At 38.1% G+C, this 27,037-nt stretch overlaps 1 pseudogene; it reads left to right on the top strand.

Annotated features, from left to right (window-relative positions):
• The first annotated feature begins 3,521 nt into the window (after nucleotides 1-3,521).
• On the top strand, nucleotides 3,522-14,104 carry LOC109381953 (mitogen-activated protein kinase 6 pseudogene; annotated as a pseudogene).
• The last annotated feature ends 12,933 nt before the right edge of the window (nucleotides 14,105-27,037 follow it).

Consider the following 27,037-nt stretch of genomic DNA (forward strand, 5'->3'; position numbering starts at 1 on the left):
AACTTTTGGGTTGTCAGAAAAGTCATGATGCATTTTTGCAACAGATGGCACTAGTTTATTTTTGTAAGTACTAGAGTCATTCGCATCTATGTCATTGGTATGACATTTCACAGCTGACAGTTCTAGCTTCATTCTAAAAAAAATTGGGAGATTTGGTTGAGTTTTGAAGATTTTACAACAAGTTGAAGATGGAAGACCAAACTGCATTTTTGCCATATTTTACTGTTTTATTTCCATAAAGGGAGGAACGCGCATCAAGCATGTGAAAAGTTGCATAAAGTTTACGGTAACAATGCACTATAAGAACATCAGTGCCAACGATGGTTCACGAAATTCCGTGCTGGTGATTTTGATCTCAGTGACGCTCCTCGGTCAGGGAGGCCCACCGAGGTTGATGACGACAAAATCAAGGCATTGATCAAGTCAAATCCATGTTACATGACACAAGAGATTGCAGAAACGTTGAACATCCATCATTCAAGCGTTCACAACCACCTGAAGAAGCTGGGATAAGGAAGCAAGCTTGATATTTGGGTTCTGCATGAACTCAAAGTTCATTTGATGGTGCATATAAACATCTGCAATATGCTCATTAAATGTGAGGAAAATGACCATTTTTTGAAGCAACTGATAACTGGTGATGAGAAGTGGATTGTTTACAACAATGTGGTATGCAAATGATCTTGGGCCCGATGTGATGATTCACCTCAAACGACATCGAAAGCAGACATTATTCAGGGGAAGGTTATGCTCTCAGTGTGGTGGGATTTTAAAGGTGTTGTGTTTGCCGAGCTCCTACCAAGGAACCAAACAATCAAATCGAATATGTACTGTCAGCAACTGGACAGTTTGAACGAATCCATCATCCAGAAATGTCCAGAGTTGGTTAGTTGTAAAGGAGTTGTGTTTCATTGTGACAACACGACACCACACACCAGTTTGACCACCCGTCAAAAATTATTGGAGCTTGGATGGGATGTGTTGCCACACCCACCATACTCAGCTGACCTTGCACCGTCAGACTTCCACTTGTTTCGCTCTCTTCAAAACTCCTTACATGGTATAACGTTCAATTCAGATGTGGCTGTAAATCAGCACCTTGTTCAGTTTTTCGCGAATAAAGACAGGTTCTTCTATGAACGAGGAATTATGAAGCTCACTGAAAGATGACAAAAGGTTATTGAACCTAATGGGCAGTATATCATTGATTGATCTTTGTTCATTATATAAATAAATGACCTTTGAAAAACATAGACAAAATACATCATGAGTGTTCTGACAACCCAATGCAAGGGTATTTCCTAAACAAGAAAATGTAACTATGTTTTCAACCTTTGTGTCAAAATTTCTAAGGGTCCCATTGGGTAGGATGTGCTTTCAATGCATCTGAGAAAATTGGGGCTAACAGTTCATGCTGCTTTACTGGATGGTGGTAAAGATATCTCTCTAGTTCTGCACCTATGTCACCCTATGTGAGTGGGAGTGGACTGAGGGGGAGGACTTGCTAGATTACATTGCTTCCTGCAGACTAGACCAGCACAGTGGCCAAAGCTAGTGTCCCTTCTAAAGGTGACAGCGTTTGGGTGTAAATGGAGAGAAAGAGGAATGGTAACTAAGGGTAAAGTAATAAATAAATGAATTATGTAATAAGGAAAATTCAATATTCCATTAACACCTCAAAGGGGGCTCAGTGCAAGAGGTGATACTGTCTCTTAGCTCAATTATTTCACATGCTTGAAAACGTGAAGCCTTATGTTTATGGAGACCACTCCTGCATTTCTCACCTGACAAGATCAGATAGAAGCCTGCAAATCTGAGCTGCCTCACCCTGGGAGATACTTTTCATATGATATAATGATGGAATGGAATGATTATTAATGAGTGCATGAGAGTCTAATAATGTGCCAGTATTTTTTAACTTGCGTATCGTTTTGCTGTAAGAGGCCCATCACCAGAGACCAGGGTGTGGACTGTGACATAATAGAAAAAATATGTATATTTGTCTCTGTCCCCAGATCCTGGCACAGAGCTCCTAAAACCCTTATAATTTCCTAACTGATACGAACATTAGGAGCGTCTATTGTTCTAATATTTGTCTTTGACCCCATCCTTGACAGGGCTCCTAGAAGCCTTGTAAATTCCGTAGTGATAAGAGTACTAAGAACAACTTTTGTCTTCCTGGGATGACTCTAAGTGGTCTCCCAGATGGCTCCTGGATGGGAGCTGATCACTAGAAAGACCAAGCCATGATAAGGAGCTTGGAATCTTCAGCCCACCCCTTCTAGCCTCCAGAGTGGGGGAGGGGCCGAAAATGAAGTTAATAGTTGATCATGCCTATGTGAAGAAGCCACCATAAAAATCCCAATAGTAGGGGGTTCAGAGAGTTGACAGGTTGGTGAATGTAACACTGGGAGGGTGACACACCCCAGCTCCATGAGGAGAGAAGTTGCAGTGCTCAGGACTCTCTCCCAGATCTCACTCTAAATATCTCTTCATCTGGATATCCATCTATATCCTTTATCATGTCCTTTAATAATCTGGTGAACATAAGTAAGTGTTTCCCTGATATATGTGAGGTACTCTAGCAAATTAATTGAACTCCAGGAGGGGGCCCTTGGAACCTCCAATCTGTAGCTGGTTGGTCAGAAGCACTGGTAATTACCAGGGCTTGTGATTGGCATCTGAAGTGAGTGTGTGATGGGGCCAGTCTTGTGGAACTAAGCCCTCGACCTGTAGGATTTGATGCTATCTCCAGTTAGATAGTGTTGGAATTGAGTTAAATTGTAGGACGCTCAGCTGGTGTCGCAGAGAATTCCTTATTTGGAGAAAAACCTCCACATGTTTGGTGACCAGAAGTGTCCGAAGTGAACTGTTTTGTGTGGGTAGTAAAGGAGATGCACAAGGAAGAAACACATAGCAAGGGAAAACACATAGGAAGGAAGGTCAGAACTTTTCCTTCAACAGGCATAAAGATAGACATACAGACCAATGGAATATAATAGAGATCTTATAAGAAAACAAAACAAAACAAAAAACACTTTGAATATGTGTTCAAATGATTTTTGACAAGGTTAGCAAAAGCATCCAATGGGGGATGAACAGTCTTTTCATGTACACTGGTGCTGGGAAAACTGGATATGCACATGCAAAATAATGAAGTTGGACCCTAACCTTTCATTGTATACAACAATTCAAAAGAATCAAAACCACTGACCCTCTCTTGCAGGTGGGGGATACATGGTTGTGACTGTGGCAATCTGAGAGCCTTAGAGATGCCCTGTGCTGCTGCCAGCACAGCTGGAGACCTGTGCTGACACTAGGGGCTGTCCACAGGGCCCTCACTCCCTAGAGGAGAAGTCCCATTGTTAGAGTAAGATGGACAGTAGCTTTGATTGTGATTGTGGTGAGATGATCACTAACAAAAGACATCTTTTGTTAACTAACAGCTGCCAGGACTTCCTGCTGAAATATAGGAAGAAAAAAAGCAAAATGGAAATAGTGCTTACTAGCACCTTAGAACGATGCTGCTGCCGGGGACCAGTCCAACACTTAATGTATTTGCACTGTGAAGAGAATGCTCGTAGAAGTCTGTTGTGTGCATATTTATTCACATTTTTATTAAATGTTAAATCATTTAGCACAGTAAATCCGAGTGTATAATATATAATTTCATTCTGTTTGAGTTTCTTGAGGGATTTCTTTAAATGTCTGCAGAGTTGCAACCCCTTTCTTGAACTATGAGTACTGCGATCTTTTTAATTCGCAATATGAGGAGAGCTTTTTGAGTTTTAAATCTAAGGGGAACTCAACAGGCCTGGTTGGCATATTCAAGAAGCATCAAGAAACTGTCTTGCTGTTGGAGCAAAATTATTTTTTTTCTCCCTTTTGGAAGATCTTTCCTTTGGATGCCAGTTTTCTTCCTTATGTCCACAAGTTCAACAATTCAACAGGAAAAGGCAATAGTAAGGGTTTGAAATGGCAAAAGAAATTTGAAAGTCTCATGAACATCCATGGTTTTGATCCAGGCTCTAGGTGTATGGACTTAAAACCATTGTGCTATGGAGGCAATGGCTTGGTTTTTTTTCTGCTGTAGACAATGACTGTGACAAAAGAGTAGCCATCAAGAAAATTGTCCTTACTGATCCCCAGGGTGTCAAACAGACTCTATATGAATTCAAAATTATTAGAAGACTTGATTATGATAACATTGTGAAAGTGTTTGAAATTCTTGGTCCTAGTGGAAGCCAGTTAACAGATGATGTGGGCTCTCTTCATGAAGTGAATAGTGTTTATTTTCTTCAGAAGTACATGGAGACAGACTTGGCTCATGTGGCGGAGCATGGCCAGCTTTTCACGTATCAGCGTCTACGTGGGCTCAAATATATTCACTCTGCAAACATACTGCACAGAGATCACGAAATAGCTAATCTTTTCATTAATACAGAAGACTTTGTGCTGAAGATAGGTGATTTTGGTCTTGTGTGGATCATGGACCCCCATTATTCCCATAAGAGTTCTCTTTCTGAAGCGTTTGTTACTAAATGGTATAGATGGCCACGTCTCTTACCTTCTCCTAATAACTATACTAAAGCCACTGACATGTGGGCTGCAGTTTGCATTTTTGCTGAAATGCTGACCAGTAAATCCCTCTTTGCAGGTGCACATGAACTTGAACAGATGCACCTAATTTTAAAATCTATTCCTATTATACATGAGTGTTGATGAAAAATATCCAGCCTAAGAGAAAACTTGTAAGAGTTTATTTGAGCCAAACTGTCGACAATTGCTGGGAAGCAAAATCTCAACAGATAGAGAAATTGCTCCGCAAAATGGCAGTTTGCAGTTTATTTTATACATAAAATCAAAGGAGGAAGGTTACATGAAATCCATTCGTGATAGATTAAGGGTGTGGGAGAAAGCAAAGCAGGGAAATCTTTGGAATTGGATAAAAGTACATTGGAGACACAGGTACTCCTCCCACACAGGTGGGTGCAGGATAGCCAACAGTTCCTCTTTACAGAGCATAGAGATGGTAATCAGGAGACAAGCATGATAATGAGGAATTTTGCAGTTTCCAGCTCTGGTGGTGGTGGTGAGGGAAGGATTAAAGATGTTATTTAGGTGCAAAAAGACAAAGAACAGGCCCACTGAAAAGGCACAGATTAACTTAATGAGGAAGCTCAAGAGATGTGACTTCCAGCCATGGCCCATTTTAGTTAGGAATTTTTATGTTCACACCATCCTCTGTGGTTATTTTCAGTCCCTTGAGCTTGTCAGGTTTAACATGTGGCCCCTTTTCTATCCACATTTCCCCCTTTTGGTCATAAATCAATCTGAAGGATACATTGATGACCAACCTTTTAGTTGGATAGTGTGGTTCCACAGTGCTAGGAAGGCTCATTCCTAGGAAGTCATAGTGTCAGAGTATATCTCGCTGAATGTTGGACCATTGGGGGTGGGTCAAGACTATAACTTTAGATGGCATGGCAGTCGAGGCTGAATTATTTATTTATATTTAAAAGAAAATGTGAGCAAATGGGAGGCAGGCAGATCCTATATGTCTTCATTAAATATACTCTGGATCATTTCTAATCTTTGAGCTATCATGATCTGAGTTTATTTTTCTGTCAGCCTTATGTTTTGGGTTATTTGTACCTCATATGACATTTACAAACTAAGACCAAGAGGAATAGTACTAAACCAGTAACACCGATTAGGAGCAGAAAATGTCCAATATTAGACAAGTATGAGTTTGAGGAGAGCAAACATCCTAGCCATCAAAAGAACGCTTTACATGTATTATCATATTTTTTTATTATTAAGTTAATATGTTTTCCTCCCTCGTTTTACTGTTATTTGTACATTATAAGTTTGGCAAGATAAATGGAGACTATTATTTTATGACCTAGAAGTTCCAGTTTTTCTTTTGGCCAGTTAGTTTCCATAGAAATGACTCCATGGGGAGGATTAAGTTCAATTTCCCAATGCATTGGATTTTCAGTATCAATATTATCATGGGTTTTATTAACCTCAGGCAAAGTTAATTTGTCTATGATTTTAGTATTACACCATATTCTCAAAGCATTTACTGTAAATCTGGTGTCATTACAATAGAAATCAGTATGACAGAAGAATTTTCTAACCCTTCCCAATAAAAAGTCCCCCCCCCATATACCATATATTGTTGTTTGTTGAGGTGGACACGATAGGCCAGGATTGTGTGAATTCAGAATTCTATATAGATTGGGGACAGAAACATTCATCTTTTTTATTTAATATGGCCTGTCATTTATTAATGTGATTTCTGTAAGTTGTATAACTGGGAAATGTAACTTTAAGGTTAAATAAGGGCCAAGGCTGTAAGAGGTGTAAATTTCAATTACCATATCTCCCCATGTATAATGCGCACCCTTTTTGAAAAATTTGGGGTCTAAAAACTGGGTGCGTCTTATACAGTGGTTGTAGATTTTTTTTTTACTTGCATTTCCCGCTTTTTCGCACTTGTTGTCTTTGCGCTCATTTTTTCACACTTGTTACCAGTATATTACGGTAGGTTACGTTTTGCCACATTCTGCCCAGAAATGGCTCAGAAAAGATTTTCGTACAGTGCTGAATTCAAGTTAAAAGTGATCCAGTTTGCAAAAGTGAATGGAAATCTTGCTGCTGAACGTAAGTTTGGTCCTCCTCCAACTGAGAAAACAATCCGAGACCGGCTACGGGAAGAAGAAACCCTACTGAAAACGCCACGGCAGAAGAAGGCCATGAACGGCAATATATGAAGACAGTGATTCGTCATCAGACACAGATGCAGACAAGCTAATGGTTGGGAGTTTTGACAGTGATGAGGAGTTGTATGAATTTTATGATAAATAAAACTTGAGTTCAGTAACTTTATGTAATACATTTTTTTTCAAATTTTGGGCCCCCAAATTAAGGTGTGTCTTATACATGGGAGCGTCTTATACATGGGGAAATACAGTATTACCTAAAAGTTTCTAGAGGCCAGGATAGTAAGAGTTTCATAAATGTCCTGTGTCTCAGCAGCCATTATGGGGGGCCATTTAAATATATATATATATATATATATATATATACATTTTAATTTTTATCTGAATTAATAGTTAGTAGTCTATGTTGAGTTAGGGGACAAACATAATTGGGTTTTAATATTTACATATAAAATTTCTTTCTCAATATTTTTTATTCCATTAACCTATGACTTCACTCATCCTTCTCAGTTTGTCTCCTTTTCCTCATTCAGAAATAATCAGCTTACTAGGACAAACTACCGTACTTCCTTTTAACATCTCTCAAAGATACATATACACATCTCCTTTCTTCTATAATAATATTCCTTCTAAATTTCAAAAACCATAAAAGTATTATTGGTAAAGAAGTTTTCTTATATGTCTTTAGCAATTATTAACAGTTGCTATATTTGTACAGGGTTTGAGAAAAGCCTAAAGAATAAGTATAAGTATTATTAATACTAATATTATTAGACAGGTAAAGACAGTCAAACAAATGGTTATTTTAAGTTCAGTATCAATTATGTAGATATACATGCCTTCTCGATGTCTTGGGATAGCTGTCTATCCCTGATGTCGGCAGCTTCTCATCCTTGAGAAGTCTTCGATATCCACTGATGGGTCCTTTCTGACAAGGTTGAAGTTTTTAATCGATGTCTTGTCCAATGGACAAAATTTTTTTGGTTGTGAGTCGTAGTCTTTGAAGTCTTTGTCTCCCAGGAGCACATTGAAGTGAATCAGTTATAATTTATTAATTTTTTAAGATAATTTATGCGTCCTTAATAATAATGTAGAATATCGCCTTTTCATAAGGTTGGTACATATGTCCCTTCACATAATATGAACAATGACTAATGAGGAGAAAGCCTGTGTTCATGAAAAGGAATATGTCAGGTTGAGAAGCATTGTAAGGAGAGCTTTTGGCCAGAGGAGATTAAAATAAAACCTTCTAAAATTTTACCTAGTTGAGTTTTTATTTGCCATTTGTACATTCTACCAATCCAGAGGATTGCTGTGATAAGCACAATGGAAATGCTGTAAAATAAGCCAAATATTACAAATAGATTATTATTGGCCCAGTGAAATAAGTCCCTCAGTTACTATGTAATTCACAGGGAATTCTCTGAAGATAATTTATTGTTTTCAATAACTTCCCTACCATTAAAGCTATTGCTCTCCTGCAAGGGAATGTCTCAGCCCAGTGAGGCAACATACAAATCATGACTAATACATATTTGTATCCTTCAGATGGTGGCATTGGATAAAATGCAATTACCATACCTCAAGGAAATGGGAAATGTCCTTGGGACCTATGCAGTGATTTTCCAGGGTTATATTTTGGACAGAAAGAACATCTGCTATACACCTTATGAGCTATGGTAGGTTTCTAATAATATTTTTTGCTCTGTGAAACTATCTTTCCAAGACCCCAATGTGTTAGATCTGTTTGGGTCAAAGTTCCCTCTTTTGTTGCCGTATTTTTTTCCCTGTAGCTGCCCATTAGAACAGAAAAAGTTTTTTATTGACTTAATAGGGAGGAGAAATATTTTTAAGTCTGGATAATTTGGCTGTTTATTACTGTCGGTCTAATTGCAGTATCAGCTAAATTATTATTATTTTTCTTTCTGATGACAGCCTTAGAATGTCCTGGAATTTTGATAATTGCTGAATATTTCAGTTGCTGGATGACATCTCATTTAAATTCTTCAACCTGTTTTCCATTCTTATGATCTGCCCTGAGGCAGTTAAGAAGCCTCACTGCTTCCACAAGTTGTGAGCTACACGGAAGGTATAGCAACTATTAGTGTAAATATTGGCTATTTGATCTTTGGCTTATTTACAGGCTTTTGTTAGATGAATTAATTCAGCTTGTTGGGCTGATCTTATTCAAGTAAATGAGAAATTTCAATTTATGCTTACCATGAAAGTTATTGCATATAGCATAAATATAAATCATCCACGTATCAGATTAGAATAGAATTTGGGGGGAAATTCATCATTATTCAAATCAGCCTTTAGTACCTGAGAGAAATAAGTGGTACTCTGTATACCCCTGTGGTATTAATGTCCAAGTAAGCTCTCATCTTCCCAGGTGGAAAAGCAAAAAAGGTATTTCCTGTCTTTTTCACTGGAATGCTGAAATAGGCACTACGTAAATCTATCACTGAAAAATATTCGCAATACACACAGGAATAGTTGATAATAGGGTATGTAGATTTAGAACAACAGGGTATCTATTTATAGCTGAGATTTTGTGCAAATCTCCATCCTTTCCCATTGGGTTTTCTTACTGAAAGGATAGGAGAATTACAGGAGCTCATACATGGAATTATAAGCCCCACCCCTTTTTAAAGGTAATCTTAGGGCCAGCTGAGTGGCTCAGTTGGTTAAGAGCTCACTCATGAGTGCAAGCTCTGAGCAACAGTGATTCGATTCCCGGCCCGAGCTGAGGTGCCACTGAGCTGCCAACAGGTGGCAGGATGGCTCAGCTAAAAAAAATAAAAAATAAAATAAAAGTAAAGATAATCTTGTACAATGAGTTAATTCAAGCTGGTGTATCAGGCCTCAAAGGATATTGGCAAATATTAGGTAGAGGCAAAGTTTTATCAATAGGTATTTTAATAGGAGTGGCTGACTTAATCTTGCCAATCAATATCTGTACTGGAAAAAGCCTAAGTTGTATTAGAATATCCTGTAACAAACATTCCATCAGTATCAAAACTAGTTTTCTCTTCTGGGGCTGGTGGGGTCACTCTGAGGTGGCTCTGGACTTGGGCTGCCTAAAATCTGGCCTGCTTGTTAATGCCTAGAAGGGAATATGAACTCCAGCAGTCTTAAAATACAGAAGTTTACATAACTATTAGCAAAACTTAGTTCTTAGATTTAGTTCTCTTGAGTAACTAAAGACCTAATTAAGACAATATAAAACATAGAAAAATATTTTGATGATACATAATTTCTGCCTTTTAGGCAGAAAACGTTTACACATCAGTAGCAGACCAACAGTCTTGTAACAAACTTTGTCTTACTTAGCAGAGACAGAAAACTTAATTTTGCATCAGCTTACTCTTTATACTTAAATTTACTTAATTAATCACATTTAGCATAACCATACATAAAATTCTTTCAAGATTTTCCTTTACAAACCTTCTGTAACTTTCCCAGTTCCTTAGTTTTTCTCTTTTAAAATCATTATTTCCACAATCTGATTCATTTAGTACTAAATACATTTCACCCTTCTGGGAGGATATATGAACATCATTGATTAGAAAGTCTCACACTATGAGGTGAGTTGGGGCAGATTTGAGTAATAAAAATATATGTTGCCCACTAACATTTCCTAGTTGGAAGGGAACAGACATTTAAAAACAGACATTGGTTGATTAGATGTCTCTATACCATTTGTACAGAAGCTTTAGTCCAAGGGGGAGGGCAACTTAGCGGGTGGTGGTAACAGATAAAGTAGCCCAGTGTCTTCATAGCCCTTGGAGCAGCCCTATGCTTGCTTCTTTTTCCTTTCTTTTTCTAAATCCTGTTCTAGATTTCTACAATCCTTAAGGTGACCTGGCTTTTTACAATAAAAGCACATTCCTCTACAGGAGTTTCCCTAGCAAACCTTAAATAATTCTGTTGGTTTGCTCTCAGAACCCAATAGGTGCATTAATTGGAATAAATCAGAAAAGCCAGAATTATGTGTTCTAGCACTTAATTTAAATTTCTTTGTGAACTCATCAGGGTCCTAGAGAGGGTTGGGGGAATCTTTAGATTTTTTAGTTCTGCCTGCACACAACCACAGATTCCCCTCCACCCAAGACCAGCTCCTCCCAAAGGGAGCTCCTGCAACAGAGGTGCAGACAATAGAGAGACGGAGGAAAAGGAGAGCAAGGCCAGACAAGTAAAGCACATATTGGGACAGTTGAAGAGGAAAAAGCCAGGTGTTGGCATTTAGCAGCTTCAGAAACCTTTAGTTCAGAGACAGTCTCTAAAATTTCCTTACTGACTTCCTGGAGAGAAGAACATCTCTCTGGACCATTTCAGAGGCTTCTATTTGTCACTTGAGGGAAGCCTCCCATTCCATTTAGTTTGACCTTTAAGCCAGCTTTTTCTAATTGTGCACACAAATATTTAGATGTCAAAAGAGCTCCATTTTGGTCATCTTAAGTTGATATCAATTCTAGATAAAGCTTTCCATGTCTGTAAGTACTTGCAAAACTCCTAGGAACTGTACATTTATCTGCAGGAGAATAATGGCGCTAGAGTCCGGGAGCTTGTCGGCCTTTGAAGCATGATTTCCCATGTTAATTTTTAGATTTCTTTTGAGATCTGCAGAGTCTGAACAAATATATAGTGATATTATGTAGTGGGTTGAAGTGTGCTGTTTATGAACTCCAAAGGGCTGTCACCTCCCGAGTCACTTCATCACTCTTACATGCCTCAGTTTCTCTCTCTCTGACTATCTAGTGCAAACGTGAGGACTCGGAACACTAGGTAACCAGCTTTTATGTGCGCGTCCCCGGACGAGTCCAATATTTAATTACAGTTGTGTTGGAATTCCTTATGGGGCCACTGCATGTTTTGAAGAGAACCCTCAGAAACCTCCACAAAGATTCTCAGTCACCTAAGAATACCCGAAATTTGAGCTGGAAGGAGTAAATGCCCCTTATCTTTGGAGTTGAACAAGTTCAGATTCTCATTTATCCGGCGAAAAGATTTGGTTCAGACTCGCAGTAAGCAATTCCAATTAAAAAGGCAAAATTAAAACCAGCCCCCATTTCATTTCTCCTCTCCAAGAGTTACCTTAACTCTTGTCCTTAACCTGGGTTATCTCAACCCTACCACCTCGAGGATTCTAAAACAGCTCAAGTAAAGTCAGGGCCTCCTACCTTAAAACAGGGAGGTCCGGAATTCCAAGAAAAACTCACCCAAGTTCACCCAATGTGAAGCAGGGAGCTGGTGGGGTACAATGGGCCCTGCTGGTACCGAGCATGGAATCTGGGTCCTCAGGGTGGTCCTGGGTGGGCTTCTTTGGAATCATGCCGACTATGCCAAGTAATGTTGACAAAAAATATCCAGCTTAAGAGAAAATTTATGAGTTTATTTGAGCCAAACTGTCGACAATTGCTGGGAAGCAAAATCTCAACGGATTGAGAAAATGCTCCGCAAAATGGCAGTTTGCAGTTTATTTTATACATAAAATCAAAGGAGGAAGGTTACATGAAATCCACTGGTGATAGATTAAGGGCGTGGGAGAAAGCAAAGCAGGGAAATCTTTGGAATTGGATAAAAGTACATTGGAGACACAGGTACTCTTCCCACACAGGTGGGTGCAGGATAGCTAATAGTTCGCTCTTTACAGCACATAGAGATGGTAATCAGGAGACAAGCATGCTAATGAGGAATTTTGCAGTTTCTAACTCTGGTGGGGGTGGGGAGGGAAGGATTAAAGATGTTATTTTAGGTGCAAAAAGACAAAGAACAGGGCCACTGAAAAGGCACAGATTAATTTAATGAGACAGCTCAAGAGATGTGACTTCCAGCCATGGCCCACCTTTGCTAGGAATTTTTATGTTCATACCATCCTCTGTGGTTATTTTCAGTCTCCTGAGTTTGTCAAGTTTAACATGTGGCCCCTTTTCTTTCCACATGAGGAAGATCATCAGAAACTTCTCAGCGTAATTCCAATTTGCATTAGAAATTACATAACTGAGCCACACAACCTTTAACTCAGCTGTTTCTGAGTATTAGTCAAGAAGCACTGGATTTTGTGGAACAAATTTTGACATTTAGCCCCATGGATTGGTTGACAGCAGAAGCACTTTCCCATACTTCCATGAGCATATATTCTTTTCCAGCGGTTACACCAATATCAAGTCATCCTTTTCATATTGAAGATGATGGTGAAGATATTTTACTTTTGGATGAAACTCATAGTCACATTTATAACTGGGAAAGGTACCATGATTACCAATTTTCAGAGCATGATTGTCCTTATACATAACAACTTTGTTATTAGTGAAGTTTAGCTTGACCTAAGAGCTCTGTCTGATATGGTTGATGAAGAAGAGATACAAGTCGATCCTTGAAAATATTTGGATTGGGATCATGAAAAGTATTTGGAGGGTCCTGCTTTTGACACAAGTTATTCTACTGAGCCTTGTTGGCAGTACCTAGATCATCATGAAAACAAATATTGTGATGTAAAACATAGCCATACTTGTAACTTAAAAATGAGGTCATCATCATATTCAGATAAATTTAGTTTGGAGAGAGAGCGAACTTAACCAGTACTATGAACTGAAGCTTATTATAGATCTTTCCAATTAGAAGGAATGAAGCAAAGAAAAATCAGATAAGAAAGGCAAGTCAAAATGTGAAAGGAATGGATTGGTTAAAGCCCAGGTACCTCTGGAGGAAGCATCACAGCAACTGGCTGAAAAAGAAAAGAACCAGGGATTTGCCTTTGATTCCTTTATTGCAGGAACTATTCAACTTTGTTCACAGCATGAGCCTACTGATGTTGTTGATAAATTAAATGATTTGAATAGCTCAGTCTTCCAAGTACAAGTGGAAACTTTGATATCACAGCCAGTAAGCCCAGAAAAACAGGAGAAGGAATGGCAAGCTTGGTTCAATTAGAAACTTTGTATCAATATTCTTGGGATAGCCAGTTTGTGGGTGGTGGACAGGACTGTTTTCTCATAAATCAGTTTTATTGTGAGGTAAGGAAGGATGAACAAATTGATAAGGAAAACACATCAGTTACTTGGACAAGATCATTGGCGTGAAATAAGATACTGAAATGCTAGACTCTGAGAAGCTTGGGGATAGAGGAAATGAAGGATTTCTGAATAACACTGAGGAGTTCCTCTTTAACAAGCAGCTTCAATCCATAGGCATCCCGCAGTTTCCCAAACCTGTGTGGTCACCACTTAAATCAATACAGGCCGAATTAACACCTTCTATCTTCTCCTCAGATCCCCCATAAAACAGCAGCATTCTGAAACATCTGAACTAAAACACTCAGCAGACCTTTTTCTTTGTATTCTTCATGAAATGTGTTTGTCTTTTTTATTACTAGTATTGGAGAGTCTTTTTTTTTTTTTACTTGAATCAAATGGTGTCATTTAGAAAGGATTTTTTTTTTTAGCTGAGCCATCCTGCCACATGTTGGCAGCTCAGCAGCAGCTCAGCTCGGGTCGGGAATCGAACCGGTGACCCTGTTGCTCAGAGCTCACACTCTTGCGCGAGCTCTTAACCAACTGAGCCACTCGGACGGCCCCTGAAAGGATTTTATTATTTCTTGGGGTTTTTTTGTTTTTTTTAAAAAGATTTTTATTAAAATATAGTTAACACACAATATTATATTAGTTTCAGGTTGTACACAATAGTTATTGAACATTTATTTACCTAAAGAAGTGAGCACCATGATAAGTCCAGCAACTGTCTGACACCGTACCATGCTATCACAATATTATTGACTATATTCCCTATGCTATACATTATATTCCCATGATTTATTTGTTTTATACCTGGAAATTTGAACCTCTTATTCCCCTTCACATCCCCCCTTTTTTAATTTTTCAATTATAGCTGACTTTCAATATTATTATATATTAATTTCAGGTGTACAGCATAGTAGTTAGACATTTATATAATTTAAGAAGTGATCCACCTGGCACTATACATACTTATTACCATATTATAAACTATATTCCCTATGTTTTATTTACATCCCAATGACTATTGTGTAACTACCAATTTGTACTTCTTAATGCCTTCACCTTTTTATGCTGTCTCCCAATCCCCCTCCTATCACCCCTATAAATCTAGTACCCATCTGACACCATACATAGTTACTAAATATTATTGACTATATTTCTTATGCTGTACACAACATCCTCATGACTACTTTGTTTTTTTGTTTGTTTGTTTGTTTTTTGTTTTTAAAGTTTTTTTTTTTAATTGGGGTATTGGGGGAAGGGAACAGTGCTGGGGAATTGGGGGAGGGGGAACAGACAAATTGCTTTCATTTTGTTCTTCAGTCTAGTTGTGGAGGATGTTGCTTCACTGGCCCAAGTTGGCACCATCATTGCGCTCTTCCCGGGCGAGGCAGATCAGTCGCCGNCTGCTGGCCGCTCACGCTGGCTGCTGGCTACATACGGTAGCCCATGGCAACCCACTGCCACAGGGGCTGCAGCCTAAGCCGTCGCCGTCGACTCACAGCAGCCCAGCTCCAGGTTGAGCTGTTGTTCAGCATCTTAGCTGAAGAGGGTAGTGTCACTGGCCCTCATATGTGGGATCCGAACCGGGGCCCTCTGGCGTCCCAAGCCAGTTCTTAACCATCGCACCACTCGGCCGGCCCCCTCATGACTACTTTGTAACAACAAATCTGTACTTCTTAATCCCTTCCCCTTTTCACCCCCCCAACTCCCTCCCATCTAAATGTTCTCTGTATCTACAGGTCTGTTTCTATTTTGTTTATTTTGTTCTTTAGATTCCACATATAAGCAAAATCGCATTACATCTGTCTTTCTCTATCTGACATATTTCACTCAGCATAGAACCCTCCAGGTCTATCATGCCACCAAGAAGGTGAGAACCCATTCCTTTCCATAGCCAAGTAATATTCCGTTGTATATATGTACCACCTACTCTTTATTTATTCATTCATCAATGGAAACCCAGGCTGTCTCCACATCTTGGCTATTGTAAACAGTTCTGTAATGAACATATGGATGTGCATGTCCCCTTGAAGTGGCATTTTGAGTTTCTTCAGATAAATACCCAGAAGTGGAATTACTGGGTCCTTTTTTGTCTCTTTTTATAGACTTTGTTTTAAAGTCTATTTTATCTAGTATAATTGCTACCCCAGCTTTTTAATTTTATTTTTATTTTCATTAAACATCTTTTTTCTATTCCTTTGCTTTGAGTCAGTGTGTGTCTTTTGATCTGAAGTGAGTCTCTTGTAGGCAGCATATGTAAGGGTCTTGTTTTCTTATCTATTCATCAACCCTGTGTCTTTTGAGCATTTAATCCATTTACATTTAAGGTAATTGTTGATAGATATGTAGTTATTGCCGTTTTATTATTCATATTTTTGAAATTTTTTTCTTCTTCTTAAAGAAGTCCCCTTAACATTTCTTGTAATATTGCTTTGGTGGTGATAATCTCCTTCAGCTTCTTCTTGTCTGGGAAGCTCTTTATCTGTCCTTAGATTCTAAATGATAGCTGTGCTGAGTAGAGTAGTCTTGGTTGTAGGTACTTGCCTACTTGCCTTTCATTACCTTGAATATTATGTGCCAATCCCTTCTGGCCTTCAAACTTTCTGTTGAGAAGATAGCTGACAGTCTTATGAGAGCTCTGTTGTACGTAACTGAGTTTCTCTTACTGCCTTTAAGATTTTCTCCTTGTGTTTAACTTTTAGCATTTTAATTATGATGAGTCTTGGTGTGGACCTCCCTGGGTTCCTTTTGTTTCTGACTCTCTGTACTTCCTGTTTATATACGTCTATTTCCTTTGCCAGGTTAGGGAATTGTCCTGTCATTATGTATTCAAGTAGGTTTTCAATTCTTTGCTCTCTCTCTTGTTCTTCTGGTACCCCTCTGATGTGAAAGTTGATATGCTTCATGTTGTATGCTTTAAAAAATCCTCTTTATTTGGATTCTTTTTTCTTTTGATGTTCTGATTGAGTGTTTTTTGGCCACCTTATCTTTTAAATCACTGATTCGACCCTCTGCTTCATCTAATCTGCTGCTGATTCCTTCTGGTGTGTTCTTCATTTCGGTTATTGTATTCTTCACTTCTCACTGGTTCTTTTTTGTGGTTTCTATTTCCATTTTTATGTTTCCTGTCTCTTTGTTGAAGTTCTCACTGAGATCATTGAGCAACCTTATAACCAATGTTTTGAACTCTGCATCTTGTAGATTGCTTGTTTCCATTTTGTTTAATTCTTTTTCTAGAGCTTTGTTCTGTTCTTTCATTTGGGACATGTTTCTTTGTCTCCTCATTTTGGCTGCCTCCCTCTGTTTGTTTCTATGTATGATGTGGGGCTGCTATGTCACCTGGTCTTGGTAGATTGGCCTTATATAGTAGGTGTGCTGTGGGACCCGGTGGCACAGTTTCCCTGGTCACCTGAGCTGAGTGCTCCTGGAGTGTCCCTTGTATGGGTTGTGTGTGTCCTTCTGTTGTAGTTGGGGCTTGATTGCTGTTGGCACACCAGTGTAAGAGACTGACCCTCAAGTTTATTGGTTGTGAAGAGTGGCCATGACTACAGTAGAAGAGCTGTTGTTTCGGTGCTTATTTTATAGAGCATGATTCAAAAAGCATGAATTTTTAATTAGATATAATGTGTTCAAATCCTGCCTCTGTCACTTGTCAATCAAGTGGCCTAAGACAGGTTGCTTAATTTTCTCTAAATTTAAATGAGTAATGCATTAGTAGGTTGAAAGACATAATTTGTTGAATGCATTTACCATATTCTATAGCACTTATTAAGTATTCAATCAATTATGATTATTATCACAGTATTGCACTGTACTGAGGGATAATAAACTTTTAAACTAGTGGGTGTATTCAACTTATGATAAAATGATTGTATTCAGCACTCTATGGCTTGCTTTTATTAATAACTATGGCATGTATAGTTGTATGGAATCTTTTCTTAGATCAACATGTTATTTTTATTTTAATATTGTAATGAAACATATTCCTAGAACTGAACACCTCCTTCTACATTTTTCAGGGATTAAGTGAAGAAGGACTTGGGAGCAGACATCAAGTAGTATGTTTAAAAAGTGTTGGTATCCTGGAGAATGAAAAAAAAGCAAGAAAAACATAGGGAGGCTCTGAGCAAAGTTATTGGTGAGTTGAAATATATATTTTTTTTCCTTAGCCCTTGGCTTTTTCCTAATTTAGTTCATAATCAGAATCAGAAACTTATCCCAGCTTTCTAATCTCCTAATCTCTTTGTTATTCTTTTCTTTTCCCTTGTACCTATGAATGTCCTTTGTTACTGCTAGTAAAGAGTTTAAAATTACACAACATTGAACTGGGGGGTACTTTAACCAATAAACCAAGTCAGGTATATCTGTTTCATTATGAAAACAATTAAATCTACATAATATGTACCCAGATATCAGGATTACTTCTTTGATCTTTCAAGTTATAATTTTGGAGGAAAGACAAACTTATTGCCCCCTGAGCCCTTGATTGCTTAAGTTCAGACATATCCCCTTGGGCAAGGGAAATAAGAGAAAATAAATGAACATATGGGATTACATCAAACTTAAAAGTTTTTCACAACAAAGGAAATGATCAATAAAACAAACAGGAAGCCTACTGAATGGGAGAAGATATTTGCCAAAGATATGTCTGATAAGGGGTTAATATCCAAAATTTATAAAACACTCATGCAACTCAACATCAAAAAAACAAACAACCCAGTTAAAAAATGGGCAGAGGCTATGAAGATATATTTCTCTAAAGAGGACATACAGATGGCCAACAGGCATATGAAAAAATGTTCAACCTCACTAATCATTAGGGAAATGCAAATATAAACCACAGTGAGGCACCACCTTACCCCGGTCAGAATGGCTATCATCAATAAATCAACAAACAACAAGTGCTGGTGAGGCTGTGGGGAAAAGGGAACCCTGGAGCACTGTTGGTGGGACTGCAGACTGGTGCAGCCACTATTAAAATCAGTATGGAGGTATCTCAAGAAACTGGAAATGGAACTACCTTATGACCTAGCAATCCCACTCTTAGGTATTTATCCAGAAAAACCCAATACACTAATTCGAAAACGTATATGCGCCCCTATGTTAATTGCAGCACTATTTACAATAGCTAAGACTTGGAAACAATTGAAATGCCCATCGGTAGATGACTGGATTAAGAAACTGTGGTAGATTTACACATTGGAATATTACTCAGCTATAAAGAAGGAAATCGTATCATTTGCAATGATATGGATGGAACTAGAGAACATTATGCTAAGTGAAATAAGTCAGTCAGAGAAAGACAAATACCATAGGATCTCACTTATATGGGGAATATAAAGAACTGAATAAACGAGTAATGTAAACAGAAATAGTCTCAGAGACACAGAGGAAAAACTGATGGTTGCTAGATGGGATGGGGGTGGGGATGAGGGAGAAGGGGAAGGGATGAGACAACATAAATTTGTAACTACAATATGGCCTCAGGGATAGAAAAGACAGTTTGGGGAATGCAAATAATGTAAATATTTCTTAGGGTTCCAGATGGACTCATGTCTTGTTAGGGAGACCACTTCATAGATGGTGTAGAGGCCTGACCACTGCACTGAAGCTACCATTGAATAATGTTATATGTCAACTGTAGTTTAACACATATATAGTCATGGGATGTGGAGTATAGTGTGGGAATGTAGTCAATGGAATTGTAATAGATATGTATGATATCAGGAGTGTGGGGGGCTGTGGATGGGGGAGGGGCGTTGTCACTTTGTGAGGGTGAAAAGGATAACTATTGCATTGTTTTGTACACCTGAAACTCATAATAATAATAATAATAATAATAATAATAATACACTATGCATTATTTCAACACATTTACCACCTGGTTATACAGGAGTAGCAATGCCTTCAACAGTTTATGAGTAATACTAAATTTCATTTTTAAACCAAAGTGAATTTAGAAGGGCTGAATTTTTTGTATAGTTCATGGGAAATTAACCTTATAGCTCTTACTGTTAATAAGTTAATATGTTCTTTGCACATGATTTTTAAATTCTTGCAATAGGTTAGACCATAAAAATTGTTTTGCATTAATAAATATTTGAGATTTTTACTCTTTGTTAATGACCTTATCATTAATATTGATAGAAAATGTGGACATGGTTATTATTATCTGTGTAGCTAATATTTAATCATGATAACCCATTACAAGGGAACAGTATTATTCTCCACAAATCAGTGAGTTTTAAAATTCTTAGTTGGAAAAAAATATCTATATTGTTGACTGTTACTAGACACTAGCAAAAGAGAAACCTGTCTGATGGGATTGCTTTTGAAGAAAATTTAATATGAGGGAAAATATGATGTTGAAAATAATTTTTGGTTTTAAGATTTGATTGGTTTGCAGAGTTTTGAATTAATGTTGTATATATTTTTTATGTCAATTGAAGTCCCTAAGAGCTTTGGTGAAATTGGTTACTTTAAAACAAATAGTGAAAAGATAATATTCTAATGGCTATTGCAATATATTTCTAACCTTCTTAGAAACTGTTTTGTCTCTACCTGGTCACTTCATTCTAAATTTTAACTGTTAGTCAAATGTGAGGGTGGATTAAAATTACTTGCAGATATACATGGTCTCTGAAAATAAATTTTCAATGCACTCTTTCCCAGAAGCTAGTCATCGACATAGTCTACCAAGACATGGAAGACCAAGTATCTAGGGGGTAGGAGATCCAATATAAGCAAGAACAAAAAGGAAAACCTGGGGTGAGGGTGAAGGGAGATTACAAAACAGGAGCTTGCAGCAGGATTAGAGAGCAACCGGTCCAGATTGTAATAGGCTAGAAACCTTCAGAGAGATTTTAAGAGATTGAATTGTAAGCATATCTAATGTATTTGAATACACTGAGATAATAATTACAAAATGGAGGAAGAGGGGGTTGAGGGTTGAATCAGTAATTATAACAGGAAATTAAGCAAATAAAATCCAAAATAATGGTTAATTCCAAGGAAAATACAAAATTAGGCATAACATAAAATGTATTCATAGTATGCTATGTGGCTCAGTTGTGAATAGCAGGGTACATAGTGGTCATTGTGATATAAACCAAATTGATTTCAACCAAATTTTTTTAATGAAATAATTATTTTAATATTTAAATGCTCTAACATGATTTTATTACAACATGTAGTGAAATAATGAAACAGAGCTTATACTTGTATCTATATATAAAATCACCATGAACGTGGCAGCTACAAATGCAGACAATATGGACTTGCTCTGTTGTCATCTCAATATCAGGAATAGATTGACATTAGCAATATGTTTTTCTAAAATGTGGACAATTATTTATAAAGCTCTAGACAAAACAGAAGTCTATAATAGCAACACACATAGAGTGCTTACTGGGTCCGTGGTATTATTCTAAATACAGCCTTAGTAGGTGGGTGCTACTCTCATTCCCATTTCATAAGCTAGGAATTATCCAAGGGTAAACAATTGATATCAGCAGAGTTGGGATTAAATCTGAAGCAATCTAGCTCTAGTGTCCTTCCTCATAATCACTTTGCTGTTCAGGCTTTCCTCAACGTATAGAATACTATAATTGCATTTCTGAAAAATCCAACACTGAAAACTGGGCTAAGAATTCCCTGTGTGCTTATAGATGAAATAAAATTTAGAGCCTGAAGAAATTCTAAAGTGGGTTTCCATCTACATGAATATTTAGTGGGACAATTGAAAGTTGTGCTGATAGGGGATTTCTTTGTTGTGAGGTGTCTAACCCATAGGACTTATGCACTATCCATGCTCCATCTGTTATGCTATTCATCAGTATCCCCATCATTGGCACCTTAAAAGCCCTTCCATTTCCAAAACTGCCTGTAGGGAGCAGTACCATCCTTTTGAGAGCAAGTGATTTAAAAAAATTCCTGGATCATCATTAAGTAGTGTTTCAGTCTTCATATTATGTATTTGTCTATTTTCTGTCTCTGTTTCTCTCTCTGCAGTTCTCTCCCCACCAAACCAGAAGTTTTAGAATCAGTTTTGTGGGGGTTGTTTTTGTTACTGTTTTTCCTCCCTGAAGGTCAAGCAATTGTTGCATCCTCTGGCCCAAAGACCATGAATATTCCCAAATTTTAGTTTGTTAGCCCTCAGAGAATCCTAAGAGGTATATACACATAACTTTTCATCCTGTAAAGAGCTCAAGTAAGTAAAGCTCTTTGACATTTGAATATCACCAGCAAACAATTACCATCATGTTGCGTTTATGCCACCACGGCATGAGTGGGAGGGCCATGTAGGCCTAATATGGATGTTTTCACCTAGCATGCCTGTGATTAATCTTTACAGACAAGTGGTTCCCTTCTTGCTCGCACCCTTATGAATACAATCACTGCATCATGTCCTTTGGGATGACACTACTGCAAGCTACTTCCTTAGAGATTATATGGAAGGTGGACACCTTGAAAAGGAATAAACTACTTCTGGTATGGCCACTTTGGGGCTTAGCAAATGACATTTGATTTTATTCATTTTTGGTGTTATCTGCTTGTGTAATTTTTTTAATTTTTAAAAATTTTCAGTTACACTTGCCATACAATATTATATTAGTTTCAGATGTGCAACATAGTGATTAGGCATTTATAAAACTTATGAACTGATCATCCTGATAAATTTAGCACCCACCTGACACCATACATAGCTATTGCAATATTATTGATTTTATTCCTTATGCTGTACTTCACATCCCCATTTAATAACTACAAATTTATATTTATTAATTCCTTCCCCTTTTTTACCCTTTTCCCCAATCCACCTCCCATCTGGAAATGTTCTTTATATCTATGAGCCTATTTTTTTGGTTTTTTTGTTCTTTAGATTCCACATATAAGTTAAATCATAAGGCATTTATAGTTTCCTGTCTGACCTACTCTACTAAGTACAACACCCTCTAGGTCCATCCATATTCTTGCAGATGGCATGATTTCATTGGCTTTTTCTTTTGTGTGGCTGAGTAATATTCCCGTATATATGTAACACCTCATCTTTATCTATTCATCTGTTGATGGACACTCGGACTGCCTCCACATCTTGGCCATTGTAAATAATGTTGCAAATGACTGTATGGATGCACATGTCCCTTTGATGTAGTGTTTTGGGTTTCTTTGGATAAATACCCAGAACTGGGATTACTGGGACCTTCTTTGTCTCATGTTATAGCCTTTGTTTTGCAATCTGTTTTGTCTGGTATAAATATTGCTACTCCAGCTTTTTCATTCACTTACACTTTCATGAAATATCTTTTTCCATCTGCTTACTTTCAGTCTGTCAATCTGAAGCAGGTCTCCTGTAGGCAGCATATATAAGGGTTTTGTTTTCTTATCCATTCAGCCCCCTATGTCTTTTGTTTAGAGCATTTAATCGATTTAAAGTAGTTGTTGATAGATATGTCGTTACTGCCATTTTATTATTCATATTTTTTATCTTTTCTTTTTCTTAAAGAAGTCCCTTTAACATTTCTTGTAATACTGCTTTGGTGGTGATGAACTTGTTAGCTTTTCTTGTCTGGGAAGCTCTTTATCTCTCCTTCAATTTTAAGTGGTAGCTTTTGTGGGTAGAGCAATCTTGGTTTTCTGTCCTTGATTTCCATCTCTGAATGTTTAGTGCCAATCCCTTTTCGCCTGCAAAATTTCTGTTGAGAAATCAGCTGATGAGCTGACAGTCTCATGGGAGCTCCCTTTTAGGAAACTGACTGCTTTTCTCTTCCTGCTTTTAAATTCTCTCTGTGTTTAAGTTTTGGCATTTTAATTACGATACATCTTGGTGTGGGCCTCTTTGGGTTCATCTTGTTTGGGACTCTCTGCACTTTCTGTGCTTGTATGTCTGTTTCCTTTGCCAGGTTATAGAAGTTTTCCATTATTATTTCTTAAAATAGGTTTTCGTTTCCTTGCAATCTCTCTTCTCCTTCGGGTACCTCTATGATGTGAATGTTGATACACTTGATGTTGTCCCAGAGACTCCTTAAACTGTCCTCATTTTTTTAGATTCTTTTTTCTTTTGCTGTTCTGACTGAGTGTTTTCTGCTACCTTATCTTCCAAATTGCTGTTTCAAACTTCTGGTTGAATCTAATCTACTATTGATTCCCTCTAATGTATTATTTATTTCTGTTATTGTATTCTTCATTTCTGACTGGTCTTTTTTTGTTTTCTATTGCCATTTTTATGTTTTCTGTCTCTTCATTGAAGTTCTCCCTGAGGTCATTGAGCATCCTTATAACCAGTGCTTTGTACTCTGCATGTGGTAAGTAGCTTCTCCATTTTATTTAGTTGTTTTTCTTTAGATTTGTTGTGTTCTTTCATTTGAGACATGTTTCTTTGTGTCCTGATTTTGGCTGCCTCCCTGTGTTGTTTCTGTATATTAGGTAGACCTGCTATTTTTCTTGTCTTGGTAGAGTGGACTTATTTAGTACGTGTCCTGTGGGGCCCAGTGGCACAGTCTCCCTGGTTGTCTGAAACGGGTGCTCCAGATATGTCCCTTGTGTGTGTTGTGTGAGCCCTCCTGTGGTAGTTGAGCCTTGGTTGTTCTTTGCATGTCAGTGTGAGGGGTTGACTTTCAGGCTGATTGGTTGTGAGGACTGGCAGTGACTACAGTGGAGGAGCTGTTGTGCAGGGGCTGACCCTACAGCACATGATTCACTTTAGCAGGGCCCTGGCGCCTGCCCCATCTGCCCTTTGGTCATGTTATTTGTGGAGGTGGCCTGGTGGTGCTCCAGCATGGTCTGAATCCAACCAGCAGGCATGCCAGCCCCAGGGCTTCCTGAAAGGGGCCCAAACACAGGCCAAGTTCAGCCTTTGCATATGCCCTGCCCAGGGCCATTGGTATGAGTCACAACGCAATCCACAGAAGTCTTCTACCCACTCTGGGCTAGGAGGTGCCTAAGAGAGGCTGAGCTGTGAACAGAGCCCCGCTTCCACTAGTGCTGGGCTTGAGACTGCTTAGCAAGAGGTGCAGGGCACACCAAGGGCAGATGCTGCTTACATAGGGTTTGTGAACTTTTGAGAGATTTTAAGAAGGTCTACAGCATTAGCTAAGACTGACTATTTTTATGGAAAAGCCATTGGAAGTGGCTTGGCTATGTCCACAAGTTGGGTGGGATCTCAGGGAATCATCAGGGTGGATCAGACAGTGTTAGCCAGGTTGATGGAGACTTGAGTTATGGTGGCCGCCTGTGTCTGCACACTGCTGGGGAGGAGGACTCAACAAAGAAACAATGGCTTCTGCCAGAACTCCTATCTGGGAGAACGCTGTCCCTCTAACTCTCACTCTGAAGCCAGACAGTTCAGTTCCTCCCCGTATGTTTCTGGCACCTTTTAAGCTGCTAGCCCAGTGCTGGAGCTCAGAACAAATGAGTCCTCAGTAAGTCCATGTGTGGGCCCTTTAAGAGGAACACCTGGGACTCTAGCCACCCTCCGTCTAACTCAGCCATTGGTTTTCACAGTCAGAAGTTATGGGGACTTCTCTCCCTGGCACTGGAACCCTGGGCTGGGGAGCCTGGTGTTGGGCTGGATACCTCTCACTCCTCAGTGGGGAATTCTGCAGGCAAGATATCCCTCCCGATTTTTAACAGCCACAAGTGGGTATGGGGACCAGCCCATTCTGCATCCCCACCCCTCCTACCAGCCTTGACATGACTTCTTTTGTATGTCTTTAGTTATAGGACTTCTGCTCAGCTAGACTTCAGGTGATTATCAATGATGGTTGTTCTTTAGTTTAGTTGTAATTTTAATGTGGTCATGAGAGGATGCAAGCACAGCATTTACCTACTCTGCCATGTTGACCAGAAATCCTCTTAACCAATTTTTTTTGTTTTTAACCACAATGGGAGAATATAGTAATGGTAACTTAGCATTTGTGTTTGGGGAGAGAGAGGAGGAAGAGAATTAAAGTTTCATCTTCTTTAGTTGAAGATTTATTATATAATGTTTAAAACTAAAAAATCAAGAAGTAGTAATATATCCATGTTATTTTTGTATATTCATTTAAATACCAAAAGAATCAACCAAATAGTAAAAAGAGTCTTTGGTGAAGAAAGTGGCAGTGGATTGCTTTTGTAAACGAACTTTATAAACTAAGTGATGCCCTAAACAATGTGCTAAAATTTTAAAAAGAAAATCTAAATTAAACATACATTGTTGTTTTTTGTAAGAAAGCAGAATTCAGACTAGAGATCAAACTGAGATATGTGCTAAAAAGGTTCCATATCAGTTATCTTTGAAAATTATATAAGATATAGACAAATAAATGTGCAGAAGCAAATGACCACAGTAAAACATAAATCTCAAATTGTTCATGCATCAAAAGTAGATCTGTGGTGGTATGGTAGAAGTTCTGCTAAATGCCTTTCTGAATTTCTGAGTTCGTAGGAAAAGATATAGGTGCCATTTGGGAGTGAGATAAAGCCAGTAGGAGGACAGTTTCTCCTCTCTACTTGAGTTAGAGCAGAACCTTTTTTGGAAGAGGAGATTTAGATTGTGGGTTTCTGACAGTGATTTCTGTTAGCTAAAGTGGCTCTGCTGAATACAAAGGTTAGAAAATACTATTTTAAGAGAATTTTCTTACTGCTTTATAATCATACCATTTGGAATTTACGATGCTCCCCCTGTTGATTTGGAAGTCTAAAATATTGCATAGACTCTTGATAAATCATTTGCCTTTCATTTTCTGTGCTCATTTCTATTGTTTTCTTTACTAGTGCAAACACTTTCCCACCCCTATCTGTTATGTGATTTAGTTAAAAAGCAGTTTTAAAAAATCATTTCATGCAAAATACCTTGATACCTTCAATGCCCAATATTGGACTTGGAGAGATCAGAAAGTGTTTTGAAATTTTTCAAATTTTAGAGCCAACAACTTGAAAAAAAGACTATGGTTTTCTCATAATAAAGAAGTGCCGTACCACCTAAATAACCAGTGTTTGTATGTGGCATATTAGTCCTCATTGTGGTTTAGTTAGCAGTATATAAAGACTATTTTAGGCTGTCGCTTGTAGTTGTAGCACCAGCAGAATTTGAGACTTTCAATACTTGGCCATTTTCAAAGGGGACCATAATTCTTGTGGAGTATGAAAAAGACTACCATTTTTAAGATATTTTGCTTGGTTTATATGTGCAGAAAAATAAGACCCTTCTCTCCTTAAACAGCCAAGTGGTATTATATACTTGAGGGGTAAACCAGAGTAAAGTAGGTACTGTTGGGTTGATCCCTCTTCTTAACTAAAGGAAGA

The sequence above is a fragment of the Hipposideros armiger genome, unplaced genomic scaffold (assembly GCF_001890085.2).
Source record: "Hipposideros armiger isolate ML-2016 unplaced genomic scaffold, ASM189008v1 scaffold_56, whole genome shotgun sequence".
Lineage (NCBI taxonomy): Eukaryota > Metazoa > Chordata > Mammalia > Chiroptera > Hipposideridae > Hipposideros > Hipposideros armiger.